This window comes from Egretta garzetta, unplaced genomic scaffold, assembly GCF_000687185.1.
Source record: "Egretta garzetta isolate BGI_Z169 unplaced genomic scaffold, ASM68718v1 scaffold329, whole genome shotgun sequence".
NCBI lineage: Eukaryota > Metazoa > Chordata > Aves > Pelecaniformes > Ardeidae > Egretta > Egretta garzetta.
Genome location: NW_009269999.1, coordinates 5,399,210 through 5,407,892, shown reverse-complemented (window position 1 = coordinate 5,407,892; position 8,683 = coordinate 5,399,210). Strand labels below are relative to the sequence as shown.

At 44.5% G+C, this 8,683-nt stretch overlaps 1 protein-coding gene across 3 annotated transcripts in view; it reads left to right on the top strand.

Annotated features, from left to right (window-relative positions):
• The first annotated feature begins 6 nt into the window (after positions 1-6).
• The window catches only part of NR1H3 (nuclear receptor subfamily 1 group H member 3), a 28,651-nt gene continuing 19,974 nt past the window's right edge, over positions 7-8,683 (top strand). For all 3 annotated transcript variants that reach the window (XM_035902955.1, XM_035902956.1, XM_035902959.1), the window contains exons 1-2: positions 7-325; positions 506-677. The gene's annotated coding sequence lies outside the window, so the exon portion shown is untranslated. The remainder of the gene's footprint in view (positions 326-505; positions 678-8,683) is intronic.

Below are 8,683 nucleotides of genomic sequence, written 5' to 3'. Positions count from 1 at the left end.
GGGGCCGGGAACGGGCGGCAGCAGCAGGCGGATGGAGCTAGCAAGCTAGAGCAGGCGCTTAGGGAGGGGATGTCTGTTACTCGTGGCTGTTACCGTGCATCCGAAGAGCCCCAATTGCTGTTTGCCCTCTCCAGAGATGCTGTCAGCATGCAGATGTTTACTTGCTCTGTGGTAACTTGTTTGCTTTCCTCTTCCCTTGTCTCCTCCGCTCAGCTCTGCGTTTCTCCTTCTCGTTCACCTGTTGTATCCTGTCAACCCAGATCACAAGCTTTCTAGGACACACACTTGTCCGCACAGCCGTCGGTTTGCATGGTGCTGTTAAAAGGTAACTTTGCTTACATTGGTGATGACTCTTAATTGTGCCATTTCACTGCAACTCGTTGTGCTAAGGTCCACAGATCTGTCAAGACGGGTATTTCGTTATGGGCCGGAAGCAAACCTTGGATCACCAGTAAAAATACTTTATCTCCTGAAATTTCCTCCCCCCTTTTTCTTTTTCCTAAAGGCACAGCTGGGCCCTTCACTGCAAGGCTTTTTTGAGGGAGTCTCCAACACTGAGTCACGTTTCTGACTAACCGTTTGGATCACTGCGTGCAGCCAGTTTCTGGCTTGGCTATGACTGCAGGTTATGTTTGTCTGTAGGGAAGAGTCCTCTCGGTTCTGCTGCTCGTTCCAAGGTACGTGGAGTGTCTCCTGTTCCCCAGGTGTCAGGGAGAAGGCTGTACCTGAGGACAGACAGAAGAAAAAGGAAAAGCTGTTTTTTACTTCCGTTAGTGAGTGGTGGGCTTGGTTTGTGGAGTGAGTGAGTCTTAATCAAGACGTACCCCCCCCTGCCGAGGTAGAAACAGAAAAAAAGCCTTATCTTCTAGTTAGGGAGGCAAACACAGTTTGAAAAATTTCAGCCGAGCGTTGGCTGAGCTCAGCCCTTATTTCCTTTGGGCTGTGGAAAAAGGGCATTGGACGCGGTACTCATCATGCCAGGACCAGATGGAGTTTGGCCTTGCCGCGCTTCCGCTGCTATTACACCTGCAACACATTCGCTAGAAGATTACTGCTGCTGTAAGACTTGCGAGGGCAGGCTGACCGTGTGGCTTCCTGGCATAACCCCATTTTGAAATCTAGTGCTGAGTTCAGTGATACTTCTTTCTCATACGTGCATGCGCCCATGCATGCTTCTTCATATGGGAAGGCCAGGTTTTGCAGGAAAAAAGCAGGGGTGAAAATAATTAATAGCACCCCCCCCCCCAAAAAAAAAAAAAAAAAGCAAAACCAAAAACGGTGGGGGGAATAAACCCAAACCAGCCTTCAGTAGGACAGAACATGGGTTGTTGCAGAGCTGCTTGGGAGTTCTGTAGCTGACAGAGGAAACCTGCAGCTATTTGTGTTGTGAAGGGATGCAAGGAGAAGTACCGTAGCAGGCACTATGAATATAAGTTGCCTAATCTAAAAAAATAAGAAACGGGAAACCTTATTGCAGAATTAGTGTGTCCTGGCCGTGTGCCTTGGGTTACTGTTTTCAGTTGTTTCCAGTTGCTGCTGCCGCAGCTCTCTGTGCCTTGTCAGCATGTTTCCTTTACCAGCTGGCTGTGCAGTGAGGAGGCAGGCGGAGGGTGTGCAGGAGAACAGGCATGCAGCTGTACAAGTACAGAGCGTGAGTTTTCTGCCTTCTCCTGATCTCACACCTGCAGGAAGAGTCGTGTTCCCACTGTGTTAAAGTGCGTTTGATTGCTATGACTTTTTTTTTTTTTTTTCCAAGAAAGGTGCTTTCTCTAGGATTAGTCCTCACAACTCGGCGCATTCATTCTATGATAAATGGAAGGGTGAATTTCTTGCTGCTGTTAGATGTTTGATCCAGTGGTGATGGTCTCAGACCCTCAAAGTCATGTCTTGTAATTATATCTGGTCTGTGATTGTATGGCTATCAAGATTGACAGTTTTCCAAATTTTGAGTTTAAGGTCTTTAACTGTTGCTGTTTTTCAGAACTTGTGTTCCCATCTGCCCAAGGAAGAGTATAGAATATAATGTGCTTTGTCTTGAATGTGATGAAGGGTGATCCTGCTTTCTGCTCTGGAAGCAGCTGCTGTGAAAGTCTCATTGTTGCAGATGTGTGGGTCTTTGCATTTTGAATAGGAAGGCTTAGCAGATTGTATGTCACTCTCCCCTGCCCTCCCCAAATCATAAGATTCACAGACCTGACAATCTTGGAGAAAAATCAGTTTCAGAACCGAGGTGAAAGCTGTTGCAGGTATCTTTGCCCATGGCAGGGGGGGTTGGAACTAGATGACCTTAAAGGTCTCTTCCAACCCGAAATCGTTCTAGGGCTCTATACAAAGCTATTTTGGTTTCAGTGGGGGAAATTTTTCTTCTGGTCTGCAGTAGGATGTATTGCCTTGTTTTCCTCACAACTGAATGATTTAGGAAGGCAGAATCACATTCTCTTGGCTGTGGAAACTCTCTCAGTGCGAAGGAACTTCATCTTAGGAGGGAATTTGGGGGAATGCTGCCTGCTGACAGGTGCATGCCTGCATTTAGGCTGCAAACAGGTTGGACTTGGTCACTAGATCATATACACTAGATCTGCTAATATACAAGTACAGCATTTGACTTAGCAGTTTTGTTGCGATTACTGCAGCTAGAAGCTGTACCATAGGGAGTTTGGCTTTGAGAGATGTGTATGATATTGTTAAATTAGGTGAGGCTCTCCGTGTTCTGGCTGATCTTAAAAATTTCTCTATCAAAAGTGGTATGATGGGTTACTTTAGCACTCCTGTGTGGTTTTTGTTCAGTGACTTCCTGCTCAGGACAGAATACCTTTTTTCCATTTTTGGAGCACAAATTCCTTTCTTGTGTCCTCACTAAAAACGGGACACCCCTGGAGCCAGTGTAGCTTGCACTTTTAGATCTGGAGATCTCAAACCCAGAGTTCCTATAAAGCAAAATTACTTGCTTTATTGAGTGTCAAAAAGAAAATGTTAAGGTGATATACTCAATTTCAGTATAATTTCATAAATCGCTTTGAAGTATACACTGTCAAGCTTTTAAGTATCTTACCTGGGGAAGGGAAAGGCTAATGAGGGTAGTGCGCAGAGGAGAGCAGGGCACTACAGACCGTCCAGTGTGTTTAAGGGAGGGGAAAAGATAAATGTTTATTTAGTGAGAAGCTGATGAAGAAATGAAAAGAACAATGCTAGAGAATGAGAAATCTAATTCTTGTTTTGAACAGACCAAAACTAAGTAGGAGAACTATCTCGTGGGATGTGAGGATTGAAGCAATTTAAAAACCATGCTGTAGAGTCAGGTTGTATTGTGTACGCATAGAAACTGCTCTGCGATGTAAATAAAGGATGTTAGGTGAGGATCAGACTGATTGCTAAAGCAGATGACTGACAAGAGAGTAGGTGTCTCCTGGCATGTAAGGCTTTCTAGTTTGTTTTAAGGTTTAAAAAGTAATATTTATATTGGCAAGTATACTTGTAAAATTTATTGAAATGAACTGGGCATGGAAGTTGTATCCTTTCTCCCTCCAGGGAGAGGAGCAGTCTTGGCCTGCTGGTCCTAGCACAACTCTGAAACAAACAAGGTTAATGGGTTAACATGGTTAAATAAGGCTTCCCACATACTGATTTAAATCATGATTACAGCTGGTGATTTAATTGAATTCATTTAAGCTTTGTTTTGTGTTTGATACTTTCTTAAAAGGCAGGTTTATTTGAATTGGGTAGGCTAATCTATTACTACTTCTTGCTAAACAGGATGATACAGTGTATCTATATACACCCTTGATGCTATTATATGACAGTACATGTTTACATTAGAAAATGGTCATTTGTGTTTGCTAGGTGAGTAATTTCTTTCCTCATGACTTCTTCAAAACTGCATTTGAATAAAAAGGTCAGATTAAATATGCAATTTTTTTAATAATTAGACTATAATCACACACTGGATACATAAGAAAAAATATGCTTGCTGGAGTGTGCACTATTAAAACTGACTTATTTTAACAGAGTAGTGTTATCTGTACTTAGCAAAATGAACTGGTTGGTTTTGGTCACTGTGTCCTTCCAGATCTGAGAATGAGCATAACTCATCCTCCCGCATCTTGTTTTTATTCAGAGACTGGAAAAGAGAAACAGCTCCCCAGCCATTTTATGCTGCCTCCCCCAACTTTGAGTGAACTGAACTAATTTAATAAGTGAATTGAAGAAACTAGTCTTTCTGTCCTTTTAAGAAAGATTTGCTTGGTACTTCAGTGGATTCTGGTTCTGTGGACTTAGTGACTTTCTAGAGTTCGGGAATTAACCTCTTTTAAGCATTCGCCAGCAACCATGCATTGCTTGGATAGGGTGCGTATGCGTTTGTCCAAATGACGAATTTGTTTGTTTAAATGGCTTTATCATAAATTGTCATTAACTTGGAAAATAAATTTGATCAGTATAATCTTGAAAAAAGTGTGTAAAATCCAGTTAAAGGAAAATGTTTGGAATTTAAATAGTCCATCTAGGGCACTTATGAAATGAGGGCAGAGAGGTAGCCTTCTGCAACAGCTCCATAGTGTATCTTGGTTGCCAGGGACATACATGCAGAAATGTGCCAGCCCCCAAAGGATTCCACATGCTATGCCAGTGCATTTTCCCAAAGGGTTTTAGACAGTCAGGCTGTCAGATATGCGTGTGTAGTGGCTCACCCACCAGCAGAAACCCACGTGCAAATGGTTGAAGTTGCACTGGAACAGCCTTTGAGACTTGCTCTGATGGTGTCTGCCTTGACATGCATGCACACACAGAGTCCTGTGGTCAGCCCTCCTCACCAGCGTGCTTCGGCTTGCATGGGTACTGCTGCCGAGGCAGGGCAGCTCATCCAGCTGTGTGCTCTGAGAGAAGGAAGAGCTGTCACCTTGCCTTCAGATACCAACGTTGTGATTCCGGTCTTCTGATTGAGTGCTTCCCACCCTTGGCCATTGCCTGTAGGAGAGGAATAATATTCTGGTTCCTGTGAAAGGGCCAGGAAGAAGTTCAAAAAATAGCTTCTGTGTTTACAACTGGTGAGGGGGACAGATTCTCGGGCATCTGCAGGCCTGGGCAGGAAGCCCTAGGGATATGATTTAAGGTCCATATAGCGTGCGGACAGGCAAGGTTGCACTGCTAGAGACCTTTAAGGAAGGTGTCAGACTCCCTTCCTTAGCAAAGGAAGAGGAAACTTGTGTTGCGAGGAGTGTTTTAAAATGTAAAATGCTGATAAGCATGGATCATATAATGTAGCTTCTGTTATCTAGGTGTGTCTGAGAAGAGGGGACTTAACCTTCTGGGCTATATGGGACCGAAGAAAAATTTTCCCGTGGTCTCCAGAAAGCTCCCACGTTGCTGCTTGTTTTCCTGGAACAGGAGTGGAGAAACTGTTGTCTTGAAGAAAACATGAATTTTCTCCCTATCACCTGTACTTTGAGGGCATTTTCTATCAAGCAGCAGGCTGGAGGTGAAGGCTGAAGAAAAAACAAGATGAGACTGCAGACTTTGTCCTCCCTTGTTTCAGTATCATCTCCAACTGCTACTCCCCAATACTTGCTCTGGGTGGTGCCTTTAGCAGTGCCCCAGAGTTGGTGGGCCATCCACACCCTTCTCCCTTGATACAAGGGTCAAAAAAAGAAACCTGGTCACGTCTTGGCTTAGCCCCATTGCCCGTTCCCACACACTCATACGCGTGCTCGCGTTTTCCAGCACTGATCTTGAGTTTGCAATTGTTTCTGAGAAGTCAGGTGATAAGAGCTCTCTGGCAGTGTAATGTTTGCTTGCTTGCTTGATGCAGACCCTGCCGGAGCGTCAGTCATGCAGAAGCACGGGCTCCTGGTTCATCCGTGGGTTGTGTGTGATGGCTTCCTTCTCCTCATGGCAGGGTTGTACTGTAGTTGGGAGTGGAGTGGGCTCCTCGCAGCACGCTGCTTGTGATGAAAAACCCTGACAGTCTGATGGTTGCATTCTTTTGCTTTTTTCGATTAGAGCCTTTGTGCAGACTTTCAATCTGTTCTGGGCTATGTGATTTGGGCAGTAGAAAAGCATTTGTCTGTTAGCACCTCCAATCTCTTTGTGCCTTGTTAGGGCTCTTTCTAGGTGGATGAGGGTGGGGGCTCCTGGGCTTGGAGATAACCTGCAAGAAGAGTCGGTGGCTCTGGTTTCCCATCTGGTGGGTGTGCCGTGAGTGCAGCCATTTCACTGGCTGGTGTTTGAGCGGTGGACTCTGTCCGGCTCTGGACTGTTTTCCAGCTGAGTATTTGTGGTGATGTCAGGCAGTGTGAGAAGGGAACATGACTTGGCAGGACAAAGTCTGCAGAAAGTTCAGCTCCACATTTGGCCAAGAGCCTCGGAGGGAATGAGATCTACACACACATTCTGCTACACAGCCTGTCACACGCCCTCTCACATGCTCCCTTCCTGTCACACGGATCCTCTTTCTCTCATTTTCAGACCTTTAACCCTTCCCTCCTAGCTTCCACCCTGTGGGTTTATAAAAGACAAAAAAATTCCCTCCTCCTTATTTTGCTGTTACTATACCTTGTGAGTGTTTAGTTGCAATAACCCCCAAAGCAGAAATAGGCCATATGGGCCAGGATCCAGAATAGTAAAGTCAAAAGCAGGGCAAATTTACTTTGCAACAGAGCTCTTAATAGTCCTTTATTCTGACCTGCACCCCTATGCCAGTCTTCATGGTGTTTCTTGGCAGCTCTTCTGATCTTTCTTCTTGCTTTACTGCAGTCTTCTGGCCAATCTAGGTTTGGGTACGTACACCTGCTGCAGGGGGGGATCCCCTGCCTTTCTTCTCCCGTTCTTCTAAGAGCAGTGTTGGCAAAACCTGCCAAAATATATCGCCGGTAATGGACGAGTGGGGAATAGACTTAACAGTCAGGCTTACTTTGAAGCAATTTAAATCTCCGTTCCAGTATCCCTCCAATGTGTTCTTTATATGGGTATTTCTGTAGTACTGTAATTTATTTCTGACCTCTGCGCTACATCTAAGGATGATATTTCTATGAATGAGAATTGGTACTTTTCCCCTACTGCCCTTAAGGGAATCTTAATGAGTTTCCTGCCTGTTTTGCAATTCAGTACTGTATTTCTCTTTTTGCCTGTGAGCGGTAGCGTTTGTTTTGATTGATACTCTTAGGTGGGATGCTGCTTGGATACTAAGTGCTATATAGATACATTATAAAAAGGTTGTTTCCCAGAAACAATCTTGTTTCAGTTATGGTGATATGCAGCGTGCTGATGAAAGTACTTTTGGGGTGGGAGGAAAGGAGAGAATCAGAAAAATGAACAAACAATTGCACTGTGAACAGCCCCCCCACACACCCACACCCCCCTTTATTCTGTTCTTGCCTCTTTAGCCCCTGTTCTTCATGTTCTTTTATTTCATAGCTGCTAGAGGATGGAGAAGACCAATTTGAAAGAGAAGGTGGTCTGGACAAGGGCTAGGAGTTGAGGGCTTTTAAGCTCTCTTTCTGGCTTTGCTGTGATACACCCTAGAGCTTTACACATCCTTTATCATCTCGTCTTCCTGGCAAAATATTGCAGTTGCTTCTTACTGCTTTTATCTGTTTTAGTAACAGTTCAGTGCTGACAGTGCATTGGGCCATGTGGCTGCTCGGAGGCGTCAACAGCAGTTTGGGATACTGATGTTGAAGAGATGGGCTGAGACAACCTGGGGAGCTGAGCAGATTTCCCTTTCACGATGCTAGCTGATGAAGACAGTTGGCTAGAATAGGCATGGGGCATGAAATGTTATTCTCTTACTGCATAGTTTAGTGGAGATGAAATTATTTTTAAGGAAACAATCAGGTAAACAGTATGCTGTGTGATTATTTATCATTATCACTTTTTACATGCAGAAAAAAAGGCCTGCAGTGCTTATTGCTAGGCATAATTTCGTTGATTCTCTTATTGCTTACGACTAGGTTTAACCCTTTTCCCTGACATCTCCACTATCAGGATGTTATTTTGTGTATTCGTTCTTGCTGGGTTTTGTGGTTTGTTTTTTTTTTTCCTAAGTTCTGACCTCTTGCTTCAGTTTGGAGATAGCATTGGGATGACATGTCAGATCTGCCGTGAGTCAGACTTGGGTTCCCTGAAGCAGGGCTGTAACACGTGTGGGACTGATGGTCATAAAAGAGGAATGTAGGATTCAAGGTAGAGTTTTCTTTTGCTCTGTAATGTGGTGCCCCCATGGAAGCTCACAGTGACTGAAGAGAGAGGCTTCTCTTAAGTCTTCCCCCCCCCAGCCCCCCTTGCAACTTCCGTGCAAGCCCCATTTTAAAAAAACAGCTTTTTGAACCTAGCTGGTTATTGTCGTTACCTCTGATCTGGATGACACTGTGTATTTCCTGTCTCTTTTAAACCCTGTTCTCTGGGAAGACTCATGAGTCTCTAGCTCTGGGCCTTAAAACTGTTGCTTCAAAGAATGGCTGGCTGTTATGTTTTGGAGAGCTATGTATAATCGTGTAGAACAAGGTATTGATGGCTGAGTAAAGCTAGAGAAGGAATCCAGAAAGAAACAGTCTGTGGGCATGTTTTCCATGCTGCTGTGCAGTGGCATTTATAAGGAAATGAAGGTGGTGGGGTCAGGTCTCATTTCTGAGTAGGATGTGATGAGCTGTCACTACACATAGGATGTGTAAGAGCTGGTCAGCAGCAGGAA